The sequence below is a fragment of the Galeopterus variegatus genome, unplaced genomic scaffold, assembly GCF_000696425.1.
Source record: "Galeopterus variegatus unplaced genomic scaffold, G_variegatus-3.0.2 Scaffold4016, whole genome shotgun sequence".
In the NCBI taxonomy this organism is placed as follows: Eukaryota; Metazoa; Chordata; class Mammalia; order Dermoptera; family Cynocephalidae; genus Galeopterus; species Galeopterus variegatus.
In genome coordinates, this window is record NW_007730127.1 from 38,669 (window position 1) to 58,002 (window position 19,334).

The window sequence follows — 19,334 nt, forward strand, 5'->3', positions numbered from 1 at the left end:
GAAGAGCATTCCAGACAGAAGGAAGAGCTAGTGCAAAGATCCTAAGGCAGAAGCACCTGGAACATTCAAGAAACTAGTATGGCTGAAGCATCTCCAACAAATGTGTGTGCAATATGAAGCAGGTATGCCAGAGGGAAAGAAAAGTGGGATGTCAGAAAATGTAAACTCCTTGTAGGCCATTGCAAGAAAGTTGATGTTTTCTCCTAGTGAGATGCAGAGCCATTGCAGGGTTTTGTGCAGAGGATTGGCATGCTTTGATTGACAGACATTTTAAAATGGTCACTTGGGCTACTTTGATAAAAGCAGACAGTAATAGAACAGGCAGCAGAGAGACCATTTAGGAGAGTATTTTAGTAACCAGGTAAGGGAAGGTGGAGACTTGGATTAGGTTGGTATCATTGATATTGGACAAGTCCATGTATCAACCACCATGGGGAATTTCAACAAAGAAAAGGAAGTATAGTCACTGTTTCAAGAAGCTTGAATTTAGTTTCTTAACTTTGTCTCCCCACTAAAATATATTAGTTTGAACTACATTCAATTGCCCTTTTTGTAGATGAAATGGTGAAATTTCTACAGTTTCATATTGTTCAATCTCCTAAGTTTTATTAAGTCAAGACTTTTAGTCTGCTTTGTTCTCTGCTGTACCCCCAGGCCCTAAAAATAAGGTCTGGCTTTTAGTGGAAGCTTGATAAATAAATGGGCTTAACTTAAAAGTGGACTTAACACCAAAATTTTGTTATGGTAAGTCATTTATTCATTCTACATTTATTAAATATATACTATGTGTCACATTTTGAACTAGACATTGCAGAAATGAAATATCAAATTGCCTCTACCTTGAAGGAGCTGACTTCCTGATGTATACTAGACAGAAAAGAATACAAATTATTGTTACAAGGGATTTATCATACAAGTATTTTGGAAATACAGAGGGAATTGTTTAACTGCCTAGGAGAGCAATGAATAATATTTTAAATAGGTCTTGGTGTATAAATATTTCATAGGGTAAAGAATCAGAAAAATCAGTATAATTTAAAGATTACTATAGCGGGAATTGCATGCTCTTACTTTGATTTCTGGAAATATTTCATACCATTCATTATTTTTTTAAAAAGATTAAAAAATTACAGTATAAGTTATGTCACGATCTAGATCTTCTAAATAAACACATGACTTCATTGCTTGGATGACTAGTTCACATAATACTAGCAAAATTTACTGCTAAGTCCATGTTTATACAAAAAATACACTTTGGAGGGGAGTGCCTGAAGAAAAATATGGGTATGAACGGCATAGCTCTCTTAACTTTCATACCAGGATCCCTGGAATTTATTTTCAGGAAATATGTGTAGCTTGAGCACTTCATTACTATCCTTGCAAAGGAATGTTGCAGGCTAATCCATTTAGTGAAAATTTTGAAATTAGATTAGAGGGAATTTGGTTAATATTCTTTCAAGAAGAATAGATAGGCATCCAAAATAGGAGAATAGAAAGAAGAGGATAGGGTTGTGGAAATAAGCGTTACTCAGAATGAGTTTAGGCTTGTCCTTGGAAATCTGGAACATTTCAAGTCCAGTCTTGTGTCTGTAATTCAGCTCCTTGTATTTTTACTCTCTCTATTAATTAAGTATTCTTTCAGAAAGTCCTTGTGTTTGACTTTAAATCTATTGACCTGGCTGTCAAAGATTCCGGATAAAAGGTTTGAGCTGTAAGACAAGCACACCTGTGCAAACCATGTGCTTGCTTTCCACTTCATGCCATTTATTCTTATAGATGTTATAAACCCAAACAACTACAGTGTGTGGGTGGAGAAGGGCATTGGGTACTGAAAGAAGAAAGATTCCTCAAGGCAAATAATATAGCCTTTTAAGATACTTGACTAAGTATAGAACTGCTCTTAGAAATAATTTATATTCAGATATTTTGTATATATTGACTAAAGAGGACAAAGCAAACATTATAGAGATATAGTAATACAATCTAATAATCCAGCAATCTAACTTATCCATGAGAACGGGGGAAGGCCACAGCATGTAGATGGGTACCAAGAATTCTTTAGAGCAAAGGGAACATAGGAAGAAAATAGTGTCAAATAAATGATCGTGAAAGCAGGTTACTTTTTCAGCAAATGGCGATTTCTATTTTTCCTGCTCAGAGGAAATATACTCAGAGGAGATTGTAGCTAAAAGGGCAAGTGCCTAATGTAGACTGACAAGAATGCTTAGGTATCTTTCCTACAAATGGAAAGCGAGACCAGATAAAAATAATATTAACTTTTTTAAAAAATTAATTCTAACCTTAGACATGAATACTTTTTAAAATTTTATTAATTTATTTATTTTTTACATTCTATGATGTTGCAGAGCAGCTGGGAAGGTGGGGGAGAGGGGAAAAGGGAAGGAAATAGGGTGGGAGAAGGAGAAAGGAGGAGGGGTGGAGTTGAGGCCTGTGGCATCCCCCTCATTCATACATGGGAGACCAGGGTGCTTCCACCGGAGAGGGGAAAAGGGAAGGAAATAGGGTGGGAGAAGGAGAAAGGAGGAGGGGTGGAGTTGAGACCTGTGGCATCCCCCTCATTCATACATGGGAGACCAGGGTGCTTCCACCAATGGCTTGGTCATTCCTGAGCTGGGTGCAAATGTCAGAGAGGTGTGGCTGAAGCCCTCGCTCCCCCACTGCCCCAGCTTGGGAGCTCACTGTACTTCCCGTGGTGGTATGATGGTCATCACTGGACTGGTTGCAGGTGTCAGGGGACATGGCCAAGGCCCAAAGCCCCCCATCACCCTGGCTCAGGAGAGCCTGGGATGCTTCCTGCAGCAGCGTGATGATCATTACTGGCTGGTTGTGGGTGTCAGGGGGTTGTGGCTGAATCCCCCAGCCCACCCCCCTCCCTGGCTTAGTAGCCCAGGGAGCTTCCCATCCTTCTAGGTTTTATAGGTTTTCTTTGGTGATGTGAGGCCTTTACTAGTTAATATCAAACTTGTCCCTGGTCTGCAGGTATTTTGTTTTTTCTTTCTTGGATTATTTGCTGTTCCTAACGTTTACACTCTGCATTAGAACTAATTTGTTGCCCTTCTCTTACTTATAAAATGGGGGAACTTCCTGTGGGGACCAGCACTTGAGCCCTGTGGTTGAGCTAAATTGCTGCTTTGCTGCTGATTTCCTGGGGAAGATTTTTGTGCAGCTCAGGTTTTAATGGTTGACTTCATAGGTACTTCCAGGTCTCATGAGATCTGGTACATCTGGGTAGTATAGAAACTCTGGTCTGGCCTGAGTCTTTTCAGCAAACTGCACCCCCTGCAGTTCTACGTTCCCGACCAGTCTCACTGAATGGTCCTGTGCTGGGGGGGGGGGGGGGGGGGCAGGTCCATTGTCCTTGCTGTGTCCCAGTGTTCTCCCAGTGGGCCCGTCTCCCCCACCACCTGTGCTTCATACTCTGTCCATGCCACAGGCCATGCACCAGTCCCTTGTGATGACTCACTGGCCTCTGAGTGTCACCTTTTTCAATTGTTCTGGCTCTTCACTCCTATGTGGGTCCACAGGAACCCTATTAGTGGTCTTGCTGGCCTGGGGGCCACCAAGGCCCTCTTCTCCCACCTCCAAACAACTTCATATGAAGGGCACAGCTGTGTCTTTTGCCAGTTCTTGTTCTGTGCGCTCACTGGCTCCAGCCTTGAAATGGCTGGGGCTCAAAATGGTGGGAGCAGTTCTTTTTTTCTCTGATCATGGCTTTTCCCACCTTCATGCACTTATAGGTCTCTTCTCTTTCCCTGAGCTCTAGCGGCCACAGCTTGGCTGTTGTTGCTTTTTAATAGTTGTAAATTGGTTGATTTATGGGAGAGAGTGACCCTGGAGACTGTCTATTCTGCCATCTTGACCAGCCATGAATTCTTAAAAGCTTCATCCTTAGACAGTTTCTTTAGTGATGTGCACAAAAAGTTGATGAGGTCACTGTCTGGATAGTAGCGAACTTCTCTTCCAGGAATAACACTACTTGCAGTTCCTTCACAAATTATAAACATTTTTTAAAATGTTGGTATTTATTCCTGGTCTATAAGGCATAGGAGAAATTTCACCAATAACTATGATAACTGGAGAGCTGACCTTAAGCAGAGAGGGTAGAGATTCTAATGCCTTCTGTGACAAGAAATACCAAAGATGCCTCAAGTTTAAAGATCTAGATGGGAAATTCACTTACTCTTTCGATAAATGTGTACTTACTAAACACTTCTTTTTGAAGTGCATATGAGTAACGTTGTTTGTGTATTCAGATTAGTAAAAGATGGAGATTAAACAGTGTTTATAATGCAGTATTACAAGTATTACAGGTATTAGAATATGTGAGACCTGGCCAAAGTTCCACTGGTAAAGGGTGAGGATGAGGGAAATTAGGAACATGGATTAGCTGTGGACCTAATGCCTGAGCAAAATCTTTAAGAGCGAATAATAGGGAACGGGGAGAAAGGGAGCAGTATAGCACATCACAGGCAGAGGAAATAGCACAAACAGGGGCTTAGAGGCATGAAAGCTCAAGATTATGCAAAGTATTAAATATTTCAAAAATGTAAGATAAACCATAAAGAGCAATGGCAGACTTCCAGGTGAAGAAGTAAAAACTTTAAGCTAACGAAGTTTGGGAAAATGTCATAAAAATTAAATAAAGGGATGGGCATTCTAACAATTTTGTGTGTGTGTGTGTGTGTGTGTGTGTGTGTATGCATGTGTGTATGTGTTTTAAAGAAAAAGTTCTCACATGACAATAAGGGTGATGGGATAGGGAATTAATATTTAGAAGCAGAAAGGTCATTTAGATCTCTGCTGCCTAGCAAAGATACAAGTTAACTAGGGAGAACTCAGAAAAACAGCTGTCTCTCAAAGAAACCATTTATAAGGAAGAGCAATCAATGGTTCCGTTTACTCTCCTTTGAATTATGCCACTTGTGATAGAGATTTTAATAACTTAGGAAACATGACTCTTCAGAGAACCCAGCCACTGCACTTTGTTTTCTTCTCATATCTGTTCTCTGTCTCCTGCTAGTGCAATCTAAATCTATTCTAGGAAGTCATATGGACACATAAATCTTCCTAAAACCTCCTGGTTTTAACTTAGAAAAATTCTTTTCATGTTAAATACAAAAATCTAATGTCTTTGCCTCATGATCTTGTGTTTACAACTTCTCTTGGGAAAGTTGTAGTCTGGTCTAGTGGGAAAACAAGTATGATAAATTCTACAGGGCACATAGACAAGAACTGGGGAAGCTCAATTGTTGATAGTTCACTATTATTTACCTGTCCACACCTCTTCCTATATTTGCCTGATGTACCATTTTATACTTTAAGTTCCTTTAGGGATGAGACTTTATCCTTTCACCTTCACCTTCCTAAGGCCCAAGATAATCTGTAGCATTCAGTAGGTGAGGTGTGCAATAATATGTGAGAGAAGATATGTTATCAAATAAATAATCTTGGAGAAAACAACTCATCATTTAAAAATAAAAAAGGTATATCTCAGATTATTAGTAAGCAGTTAATAGTAAGATAAATACATAGATGATAAATATTATGTGTGTGTGTGTGTACATAATAAAACTTTAAGTCTCCTAACTGACAAACTACGAAAATTTGTGTGTTACTTAGACAATAGTGGGATAGAAAAGGTCTACATAACATAAAAAGAAGAATTCATTAAAAATAATACATATATTGGCCGGCCCGCTGGCGTACTGCTACAGTGCGCTGCTTGGGAGCGCGGTGGCGCTCCCGCCAAGGGTTTGGATCCCACATACAGACCAGCCGCCGAGCATAATGGGGGCCGGCCTGGTGGCGCACAGCTATAGTGCGCCGCTTGGGAAGCACGGTGGCGCTCCCGCTACACACCGGCCGCTCGCTGGCTGAGCGAGGGGCGGGAGCAACACCAAGGGTTGCGATCCTGTGGCCAGTCCCGGTCCGGTACGAGCGCGACACTGAGGGTTGCGATCCGTTGCCGGTCACAAAAAAAGGAAAAAAAAATACATATAATTATATAGACTATATTTCTGCACATCAGAAACACTATAAACAAAATTTAAAACAAGTAAATGTGTAAAATATAATAGAGGTAATGAATAAAGGATTAATATCTTAATAAATAAGTAAAGAAACTCTTACAAATCAAGAGGAACTCATTTCTACTTCAAGCTTAAGCATTAGCCTATGAACTCACTTGTTCCCCTTCACAAATTCCACTGAAAATTAAAAAAAAAAAAATTAAAAGCAAAATCATAGTCAAAAGAGGAAGCAGTTCAACTAGACAAATGTAACCATTAGTAATTCTCTGAAAGATACAGAGCAAGTAATTTTTTATTGAATGTAAAATTAGGCAGAGCTCAGAACCTCCTGTCAACAGAATTATAGAAGAAATTCTGAGCTCAGAGAAAGCAGGGTCCTGATAATAAATCCACCATATATATTGTTGAAAGTCTCCAGTTTTTCCAGATCAAAAGAGTCCACTAATTGCTAGACAAAATACTGAAAAAAGAAACAAAATCAGATGCGTCTCAGTATGACTTTCGAACTGAAAAGACAAAAAATGTAAAAGCTTTCAGAAAGAAAAAACAGGTATCTTATAAAGCAAAGAGTAAAAGACCAAAAATAAAATTCTCAGTACAAAATATTAAAAAATCATGGAATAATTTCTAAGAGTTCTGAAGGAAGATGATTTGAAACATAGAAATTATATTTATTCAAATGATCACTTAATTGACTGCACATGTATGCATTCAGGTATAGATTTAATTAAAGTAATTTATCTTTGAGAACCATTACTTTGACTGTTTAAAAGGATTAATAAGATAGATAAACTTCTGAATATCAAATTAAGGAACAGCAAAGATACAGAAAAATATGAGGCTGATAAAGAATTTTAAAAAATAATATACACATGTTATACCAATAAATTTGGAAAAGTTTGACCAAATGTGTCAGCATCTCAGAACATAAAAATGAACAAACAATCCAAGCAGAGGGGAAAAAACTTTAATGAATTAATATCTATAAAAGAAATTGAAAATGTGATTAAAGATCTATCCAGCCAAAAGTGCCAGGTTTTATATCATGATTTTACCAGACCTACAAAAAGTAATGCCCTATACTCTAAATTTTTAGAAGGGAATTAGTTTAGAAAGTATTGATTTGATTCAATTCTGTTGAAGGGGAGACAAAGAAACCATACATTAAATGAACATACTTATTATAAGTGGCATTTAATTTAGGCAATATTAAAATGTAAAGGAAAATGGTCTCTAAGGGGACATGCCAATTTCTTCTTTTATATCTATATAAAGCCCAAGAATAAAAGATGTAAATCTTGTATTCATTCTCATAATGTAAATACCAAATGGACAAGAATAACTGACCAACAAACACACATAAACTTACCAACTAACTGTTTTTATAAACATATTTACAAAAAAATCAATAAACATTTATGGAATCAAAAACAGTGTGTTAAAAGAACAAGTCACAGCTGAGTTATTGACATGGACACATGACACATAATAGAGTAAAGCCCTGCCATAACAGAGTAAGAGTACTCCATAAAATTTAATCATACAAAACATTGAGTCACATTATTTCAAGTTAATGGAATGACAAGAAAGAGCCTGCCTTATCCCCCACCCAGAAGTTCCAGAGCCCTACTGTAAGACTCAGTTCCTTGGTGGTAGCAGCTACTGTTGGTAGTTGTCCCCAGGTTAAGTACCAAATGGGGTAATTCTGGGTTCTCCGGCTAATTGAGAATTCTCTTATTGCACTAGAGCAGGTTTCATTGATCCAGTCCAGACATAGCAGATCACAAGAATACTGGGAAATCAACTATCATAATTTGCCTCCCTACATTCCAAATCTGGGTTATTTCCTTTTTCTCTATCCAGCTTCATTTTCTCCTCCACATCTCTTGCCCACCTCCCAAAAATGAAAACATTAGCCAATCTGCAATTAAGAACTGAAAAACAGCCTCTCCACAGTTAAGAACTGAAGCTACCCAGCAGGGTAAAGCCAATTGCCAATTGTATTATATCCAAATTTGAACATTGGGCATATGACTGTGGATTTCATTGTTAAATCATATTCAAATATATAATGTAATATCATATCTGTAAAAGATGGATATTATATCATAGGTGAAAAGCTAGCTAGCTGGAGGATTGGAGAGAGAGAATGGGAGGGAAAGAGAGAGAGGTGAAACAGTTGTTTTCTGGAGAAGAAACGTTAGCTACATGAGTGGTTTTCTCTTGAGAAAGAATATAAGCGGCAACTTCAATTTTTACTTTTTTTAATTCTTTAATATTGTTTGTCTTTTTCATAATTAACCTGCGCTTTTGAGATTCAGAAAAAAAAAACTGTAACAATGTTATAAATGAGAAGAAATAAATGGAAGGAAAATGTTTAATTCCCTTCAAAAAGCTCTAAGCAAGGTAGGAATTATGCAAAGAATTTAAAGGTCTGATTAGTATGAAATGTCAAACATAATAATATGTTATATAGAAAGTTTAAGAATGTATTGCAGGATAAAAGTTTCACCAAATATCTCCAAAGGAGGATTTTATTAATTGACTTGATTCTCTATCTTCTGAAAAATTAAGTCTCTGGAACTACCTGCTAATTGTAATAATATATCAAATTGAAATTGGTAGAAAATGAAGATTGGACATTCTGAGATCAAGAATTGATGAACATATAAACCAAAAGAAAAAACACTAGGGATGGAGTTTAAAGTAAGGAAGTAGAGGAGTGAAAAAGGGACTTCACCTGTGTACTGTGCATAAGCCAGACCTTCCTGGGTCCAGGACTGCTGCACCTAATGAGGGAGTCCCTCCAGAGGCTGAGGCTCACCTATGGAGAAAGAAGAAGTCAGCCTTGAGCTGTTGACTCTAAATTGCTACTACACAGTTACCTGAAGTGACTGGAAAGAGTCCTTTTGGCAGAATTGTGTATCTTGCTATTGTTCTTGTAATTAGGGGGTTACTACTTGACATGTTTGGGGCCATAATCTCCACAATACTTGACTCCTATTAAGGAAAACTAAGACTCTGAAAAGTTGCTTGTCTAACTCTATCATGAGGTCGCAGCGGGATATTTTTTCCATGCTTGGAAAAGGAACTCTAAGGGACTAGGCTCCATCTTTCTATGTATTTCCAATTTTTACCACTCGGTGTTGAGGTAAAATGTGTGTATGTGTATGGGTGTCCACATGTGTGTGTCTGAATGGGTTCAGACATTTTACAATAATATTTCACCACACCCTGATACTCAAGATGGTAGTTATTTGTGGCTTTATCTTAAAGATATGACATGAAGAGAAAACTACCAGTCAATATCCCTGGTCAATTCAGATGCAAAAATTCTAAACAAAATACTAGCAAACCAAATTCAACAACACCTTAAAAGGACCATGCAACATAACTAAGTGAGATTTATCCCTGATAAGAAAGGATATGCAAATCAATTAATGTGATAAACAACATAAGCAGAATGGAAGATAAAAATTACACAATCATCTCAATATATACAGAATAAGCATTTGACAAAATTTAACACCCTCATAACAAAAACTCTCAAAAAACTAGATATAGGAGGAACTTACCTCAACACAATAAAGGATATATATGAAAAGCCCACAGATAACATCATACTTAATGGTGAAAAACTGAAATCTATTCCTCTGAAGTCAGAAACAAGACAAGAATTTCCACTCTCACCATTTCTATTCAACATAGTACTGAAAGTCCTAGCCAGAGCAAGTAGGCAAGAAAAAAAAAAGGGGTGTTCAAATCAGAAAGGAAGAGGTAAAATTATCTTTGTTTTCAAGTGATCTTATATGTAGAAAACTATAGAGATTTCAAAAACATTGTTAGAATTATTTTAAAAGTCAGCAAATTTGCAGGATACACAATCAGTATGGAGAAATTAGTTGTGTTTCACACACTAACAAGAATCCATCTGAAAAGGATATTAAGAAAACAATCCATTTACAATAACATCAAAAGTAATCAAATTCTTAGGAATAAACTCAGCCAAGGAAGTGAAAGACTTGTACACTGAAAACACAAATAATTAATGCAAGAATTCAAAGAACACACAAACAAATAGAAAGACATTCCATGTTTGTGAATTGGAAGACACAATATTGTTAAAATATACAAACTGCCCAAAGTGATCTACAGATTCAATACAGTCCCTATCAAAATTCCATGGTACTTTTTGCAGAAATAGAAAAAACAATCCTAAAATTTATATGGAACCACATAGGACGCTGAATAGCTAAAACAGTCGTGAGAGAGAAGAACAAAGCTATAGCATACTTCCTGATTTCAAAATACACTACAAAGCTACTAATTAAAAACATAATGGTACCAGTATGAAAATAGACATATAGACCAATGAAACAGAATACAGAGCCCAGAAAAAAACCCATACGGACATGGGCAACTGATTTTTGACAAGGCTATCAAGAATACACAAAGGGGAAAGGACAGTCTCTTCAACAAATAGTGTTGAGAAAACCGGATATCACATGCAAAAGAATAAAATTAGACCCTTATTTTACTAAACATAAAAATCAACTCCAAATTAATTAAAGATTTAACATAACATCTGAACTGAAAAACTACTAGAAGAAGTGATAGGGGAAAGCTTCAGGACACTGGGTTTGGCAATTATTTCTTGGATATAATGCCAAAAGCATGAGCAACATAAACAAAATTAGACAAGTGGGATTACATCAAACAAAAAAACTTCTAAACAGTGAAGGAAAAAAAATCAACAAAGTAACAAGGTAATCTACAGAATGGGAGAAAATATTTCCAAACCATATCTCTTATAGGGCATTAATAATCAAAATATATAAGCAATTCCTACAACTCAATAGCAAAAAACCAACAACCAAAAAAAAAAACCCTAATTAGAAAATGGGAAAAGGATTTGAATAGACATTTTTCAATGACATACAAATGGCCAACAGGTATATGAAAAGATAATCAACATCTCTAATTGTCAAGGAAAGGCAAATCAAAACCAGAATGGAATATGACCTCAGACCTGTTAGGATAACTACTATCAACAAAAAAAAAAAAAAAAAAAAAAAAAAAAAAAAAAAAAAGATGAGTGTTGAGGATGTGAGGAAACTGGAATCCTTGAACACTTTTGGTAGGAATGTAAAATGATGAAACCATGGTGAAAAATTGTAAAGAGGTTACTCAAAAAATTAAAAATAGAAAATATACTATATGATCCAACAACCCCACTTCTGGGCATATACCCAGAAGAATTGACATCAGGATCTCGGAGAGCTATCTGCACTCCCATGTTCATCACAGCATTATTCATGATAGTCAAGACATGGAAACAACCTAAGTGTCCACTGACAGATGACTGGATACAGAGCATCTGATATATGTTCATGTATGTATATGTGAGGTTACTTCAAAAGTTCAAGGAAAAATACAATTAAAAGATAATATGAATCTTTACACGAACTTTTTTAAGTGACCTCACATATGCAGTGGAATATTATTTAGCCTTAAAAATAAGAAAATCCTGCCATATGGACCAATAAGGATGTAACTAGAGGACATTATGCTGTGTGAAATAAGCCAGTCATAGAAGGACAAATACCACATGATTTCAATTATGTGAAGTATCCAAAATTGTCAAACTCATAGAAGCAGAGAATAGAATGATGTTTACCAGGAGCTGGGGATAGGAAATATGGGGAGTTGTTCAACTGATATAAAATTTCAGTTTTGGAAGGTGAATAAGTTCTAGAGATCTGTGGTATAGCATAGTGATTGAGGTTTACAATATCGTTTGTGCCCTTGCAAATCTGTGAAGATGGTAGATCTCATGTTAAATGTTTTCACCACAAAAAAATAAAATAAAATAAAAAAGAACCAGAAATAAAAGGGATACGAGGCAACTTTTGGAGGGGATAGATACGTTTATTTCTTTGACTTTGGTGATAATTTCATGTGTGTATGCATATGTCCAAACTCATTAAATTGATACATTAAATCTGCATAGTTTTTTGTATATCAGTTATACTTCAATAAAGCTAATTTTCAAAAAGATAGTTTTGTGTTTATTCTATTTGTCTTTATTGAATTTGAGGCCATTTGTATCCTATCTGGTTAAGGATTTGATATAAAATTATGGCACATAGATTTAATAAAGATGAGGTTTAAAAATGGGTTCATTTAGTTTTATTTCTAGGTGAATCTAAAAATGAGGATTACCAATTTGTTCTTAAAATGTCATTTTTCTTATATTTCAAAAATTAAAACAGAATTTTTAAATGCCAGTTGTAAGTACTTATGTGATAATCAGCATAGAATTAAAAGTTATAAAGTAATTGCAACTCTAAAGAAAAATACACAAAATATGAGCAGACACAAATCAGGTTACTACGAATTAATGAAAAAGAAAAATATTCATGCCTAAATGATATGAAATACTTATAAAATGTAGGTGATTATTGCTAAAATCATGCTTTACTACAAATAAAAACTTGCATGTTCTAAAACTACAGAAAAGTTTTAAGACATAGTCATTCATTCATTTACCAAGTATTAACAAGCAAGGATCATTTTTATATGCTAGACATTTAATGATAGCCAAAAACAAATACCATCTCTTTACAGGCGTGAATGGCAGTCTGTTTGTGGATCATAACTAATAATATACTTATTTAAATAAATGTAAAATTGCAATCAACATGTATTTGGTGAAGGAAAGTTACACAAATGTAAAAAAACTGAAATAGAGGGACCAGACCTGACTTAAGGAAAAATTATCCTGTGGAAGTTATATTTGAACTGTGATCTGAGGGAAGCCTCAGAGCTGTTATCTAAGCCACAGTCCTTAGTATACAGTGAATGGTGAATAAAATTAAAATGAATGAATCAGTTAAAGAATATATATTACACACCCCCAACCTCATCCATGTAACAGTAAAAAGAAAAAGATAATATTTATGTGGCATATGAATGAATGGACAAAGTTGGGTGCAACTGACGCAGGTAGCCCAGGGACCCCTCCACATGCGATGCAATCAAATTGCAGATGAGGGGATCACGGTCACACCAAGTGGAAAGGTTTGGACTAAAATGCAAACTCCATAAAAAAGTGACCTTTCCAGTTGTGTTTCCTGCTTTTAGCTGTATCTTCACTGTGTTTCCTTTCCTAGCATAAATAATTCTCTCAGAGATTACACTTTGCATTCTGCTGTGCATTAGAGTGTTACCTAAAGAGCTTCTTCATTTATTTGATTGTTGAATTCATATAGTTGAAATAAGCAAAGTTTCTTTTGAAATTTAATATATTTTTTAATTTTTAAAAAGGGATGTTTGGCACTCAACTCCAGCCAGTGCACAGGAAGCTCACTTTCAGAATCTAACTTTATTGTGTCTAATGAAAGTAAGATACAACTGATGGTACAGAAAAGTATAAAACATGGTTCATTTTATATGGTTGTGCAATAAGCCATAATTATGCATGCAACTTTTAGACAAAAATAACAATATCAGATAAAATATATTCAAATTAAGAATAAGTACTAAACAAATGACATAAGTAATAAATTATCTGATTTAAAAAGAGGACAGATCACACTGAAGGTTAAATATAATTTGAGAAAAATCACTATGGCTTACAATGATGGAGGACAAAATGAATCCTAGGAAGCAAAAGCACATTGGGAATAGAAAGGATAATAAAAATGAAGAAAAGTTTTGTTATTATCTGAAAGTCTAAATGCATTTTTGTAAACGAGCATCAGCACCATTCAAAAACCAAAGAAATCAGACAAATAAACAAACTTAACTCAATAGGGTAGCCTATTGTATATTCTACATATCCACAAGAGTAATCAACTTCTGTACTAGAACAAAATAAACCACATGCATTGGAAGGAATGAATTATATGGTAAACTCTAGAACCTGAATTCAGGAGTTACAAAATGCTTTATGAAACAAGAACATAGAAGTTCCCATGTTTGTATTTTTGCCAAAGTGCAAGCTATGCATCTTAATATACTTAAATTCTTTTTTTTTTTAGTGAAAAAAGAAAAGGGTATTATCCGGCCCCCCACCCTTGCTAGCCAATCAATTTAAGATGTTTTGCTGATGATCACCTTCATTGTTTATCTTAAAGTCAGATACATTTTTCCCACAACCAGTCTCTCCATGAATACACAGACAAAGCAAAGACTCCTGTGGAGAAATGTCTTTCTAAAGGATAATGATTCCAATAAAAAATTCTGAACTTCAAATTGCCACAAATTTTTATTACATACTTCAGGACATGATTCAATATTTTCTGCCACATTTTCTTTACAATGTCAGCAATATTTAAAACCCAGTGAATTTTCTAGATGTGAAATGCAAGCTCTCCCCACTTCATGTGTTTCTTTAAGAAAAGAAACCCATAAAATAGGATATAGGTCTCTACTCTCCCCACTGATCACTAAATAAGGGTAAATGTTCAATCCTCCGAAGTTTAATGTTAGTTGAATTATTGAAAATACAGAACACTACTTCAATTTTTTTTCTTAATTTGTTTGAATAAAAAAATATTTAAAGCAAAATATTTTACTTCCTTTTTATGGCACCTAACTTTTCAAAGCAAAACTTAACTTACAGAAATTAAACCTATTAAAATAAATATTTGGTTTTATAGGTCAACTTAAATTATTTCTTTCTGGCTTGTGTTTTCCATAAAATTTCTCCAAGTAGCTGCTATTAGAACATGTATTCTTGCTAGAATGAGATGCCCAAAACTCTCTATTGACCTAAATAGAAATATGCACACGTTTTCAAGACTATGTAGATTTCAAGACCAAATAGAATTTTTCACAATATTAAAAAAAAAAAAATTCTCTAGTGCCTACTAAACACTTCAAAGGAGCCAGCAGAAGTTCCAATGGGATCTCATTTTCCTTGTTTGAATTATTTCAAAAGTGAGAACCAAGAACATAACCGTACATGATAAAGAGAGAAATAATGCACATTTTATTTTCAGTATTTTACATCTAGAGTGTCTCCCTTACCTTCTCTATTCTTTTGCAGGCTTAAAATCAACACAGGATGTATAAAAATAAATTGTATCAGCAAACACTCTTTCTGCAGGAATCAAGAAAGCAGAAAGAAATGAGGGCTTTGAACCAGAAGTGGGAGACTTTCTTCTTCTCTGACATGGGATCAGGAGAAGACTCTTGGCATTTCTCTTCTTTAATTTCTTCACATGAAAATTGAGGAATAAAGGATATGTGTCCTATCTTTTTTTAGGTATTATTCTGAGAATCACATAAGAGAGTATTTTGTGGGAAAATATTTGTAAACTGAAACATGTTGAAGAAATAACAAATCTTAAAATCACTAACATAGAAAAAAAAATAGCGGATTGCCACCTCCTGGCAATGTGGTTATATGCTCAATATAAGCACATCTCATCCTGCAGGCGAATTCGCAATACTTCTTAATTTTATCCTATTCTCTCCTTTTTAAATAAATTCAGCAGCCTGTGCTATTATACAAACTAAGTTCTTGGCAGTACAGAACTTTTAAAAAATCCCACACATAAAAATACACAGCTTTTCAAATCTCAAACGGAAATTAGATTTGGACTGCAGGTCTGAGACCTATTACTCAATATTTATTGAGATAGACGTGTGATTTTAAACTAAGATGAGGACAGAAAATGCAATCATTATCTATCTATTTGGCATGTCTGCAAACAGCTATTATGACCTATTTCATTATGCCTTTTCATTATGCTATTTACTATGCTAATTGAAACTCTGTAGTGTTGGAGGTATAGAAAAGATTCCTTATGCACATAACATATACCAGAATGAGTCCATTAAGACAGTGCATTTTAGAATTCATATTTATGATATAGTACAGAATTACCCATCAAAATTCACAGAGTAAAGACAAATGATTGTCATTTAGGGAGAATAGAGGTGACAAGCAAGCTTCCTTCATCCATTTGATTATTTAGTTAACAAATTATCAATCAAGCAGTTATTACTCCTGAGAATCAAAGCCTTCACCTATAGGAAATGTAACTACAATCCCCCTGAGTTGGAACCATTTAAGACCCCCTTTTGGTCCCTCGGTACTGCCATCCTTGCCCTTGATGTCAGAAAACATTTTTAAAAGACAAAGCCTTTCATTTCACCATTCAAATTGTGGCAAAAAAAAAAAAAAAATGCAAATATTTCTTTTAGGTTTTTAAAAAATACTTGGCAAATAAATTTGATTAAATCTCTCATAAGGAATTCCAAAAATTTAAAAATAAAACAGTAATAATATTCCTAAATTATGCAATTGAAAAAAGACAACATCTTTTTAGATGAACATTTAATGTGTACAAGGTATGCTGACAAATGTATTTCTTCCTTAAAAGTTACATTTCATGGTAATGGATTTTTAAATAGGTGACTAATGTTTTTGACAAGCCTGAAATTTCTGGAAATGTTCTCTTATTCATTGGAACAAAACAATTTAGCATGAATCTCTGGGTCATGATATTCATAAGACATTAGAAAAAATTATAGAGAGCAAGTTTTTCAACTGTTATTTTTAGATGAGGTAAGTATGCTTAGGTTAAACTTAATTCACTGTGTTCTGTGTTCTACAGAATGAGTAAAATATAATTTCACTTACCTTAAGAATTTTAATGGCTGATGAAATGCAGTATTCATTTTGAAAATCTACTTCAAAATACTGTATGTATATGTCTCCTCATATTTTTAGAAGAATAGCCATATAATAATTTAACATTGGAAAACAGTATGGAGGTTACTCAGAGAACTAAAAAGAGATCTACCTTATAACCTAGCTATCTCACTACTGGGTATATATCCAAAGGAAAAAATATATGTATAAATCAAAAAGACACCTGCACTCCCATGTTCATACAATACTGTTCACAATAGCCAAGAGATGGAATCAAGCTAAATGCCCGTCAACAAATGAATGGGTAAAAAATCTATGATATATATACATAGAGGAATACTATTCAGCTATAAAACGAAATTCTGTCCTATCGTTTGCAGCAACATGGATGGGACTGGAAACCATCATGTTAAGTGAAGTAAGCCAGGCACAAAAAGATACTGCATTATATCACTCATATGTGGAATCTAAAAAAAAAAAAAAAGTGGTTCTTATACAAGTAGAGAGTAGAATAATGGGAAACTATGCTAGCTACTGTAAGTGAATCATTGTGCAGTATATGCATGTATTGAAACAACACACCGTACCCTACAAATATGTACGAGTAAATGTTAAAATAAAATAAAATATTGGATGACATAGATAGATATTTTTCAGTTTGATAACTGACTAATCATGTCAGTCACCTGAAATGAAGTACTTGCCAGAAGAATTTAATGGAGTTCTATGTATTAACATTTCATAAGTCTGTAGTGGATAAGTAGCAGCTGTTAACACTTTCTTTTAAAATATACAGTGGGCTGCAGATTTAAGATTTATTTTGCATAAGAGGAAAATAATAAATACTAAAGCTGTCATTATTAAAATACACAGTTTTAGATCTTGTTATCACATCAAATAAAGCAGCTAAAGCTTAGTTCTTATATAGCCACATATAAAAAATTACACATAGACACAAACGTGAAGTGTTTCTGTTGAGCAGCTGCCTCTTAAAATAAAAAGCAAGGTTGTAAATTTTGCTTCTAAGGCAATCCAAAAACATTTCTATTTCTCCAAATGTTTTGAATAATATATTAATCTTATCAAATTTAATTTTCAAGCAGGTGAAGTTTACATTGTCTGCCTAAATCTAGGAGTAGATATTGTGATTATTTTTATTGATTTATTTTTATTTGATCATTAATCGTGGGTATTTCAGTGCTTTTTATGGGAATCATATCAGATAGCCAACATAAAATTAATATTTTCTCATAAGAAATTATCTAAAGGAATTCCATTGCATGGATTTTATTCCTATCGTTATTAAAAACATGAATAAATGGTGGGGTTTCTTTGATGTAAGAAAGGATACTGCAAGGGTGCGTGTGGCATCACAGAGACCACTTTCAGGTACACAAAATGGCACAGTATTGTTCTTTATTAAAAACATGAATAAATGGTGGGGTTTCTTTGATGTAAGAAAGGATACTGCAAGGGTGTGTGTGGCATCACAGAGACCACTTTCAGGTACACAAAATGGCACAGTATTGTTCCTCAAAAAGTGAAACCCCAGATTTATTATTTGGGAACACTTGGGGTCAAATGTTTAGCCTCTGTGTGGTCTGCTGCTGTGACCCCATCATAACTGACGGTCCCTCCACATCTCTCACCATCACCGACAGTATGTGGAGCCAACACCAGAAGTGGTAAGGAACAGTCTGACCAAGGTCTCCCACGAGCAATCATCTCTCACACCAGGAGTTCTTATCTTTATCACTAGACATTGAGTTTAAGTTAGCCAATGTGACGATTCATTCACTGTTTCAATCTCATGCTTCTTTTCCATGAGTGTTATATTTTCTACATTACTACTACAGTATCCTGGGTACCTTACAGTTGCTCTTTACAGGACTGACCAAGCACTTTACATAGTTCTATCTTTTGGTAAATAGGATTCTTCTGTCCATTTTAGAGATTAAGAAACAAAGATCCAGGAGGGTAATTAATCTGTCCTTGAGACATATGTGGAGCTAGGATTTGAACCCATGTTAGTCTAAAGATACAGCAGAAAGTCTTCCTACTCTGCTGTAAGACATGTTATCCTTCCTGTGAAGAATATGTTCGTTGTTCTAAACTACATTTTCTTCTATAATCTGTATTCCACTTCCTCAACTTACTTGACAGTAGGCTGGTTTTAGAAACAAGAAATATCTGCCGTTTTGATCAAAATGCCATGACCAAAAACATATGAACAACTCATTTCTCTTGTACTACAAACTCATTTATGTATCATGAATTATGAAAACTGTACTCTTAGCCAACATAAACTTTCCTTTATTTTAATTCCCTTCGTTGTTTTATTTTGAAAAGCATAAACTTCCAGAAAGCTCCCGTTTACCTTGGTTAGAACACTATGGAAGATTAGGATATTTACATATATTTTAAGATTAAGAGAAAACATAAATGAAAGACTTAAATGGATCTTTGCCCTTCTGTTCTTCAAGTAGTAGCTTATTCCCTTATTAGAATATTATAAGAAAAATTCTAATTTAAAATTTATGAAGTTTATAAAAATTCACTCTCAATAATGAATGTGACACTTGGCTGAAGTTAAATATAACTGTAACATCAGTAAAATT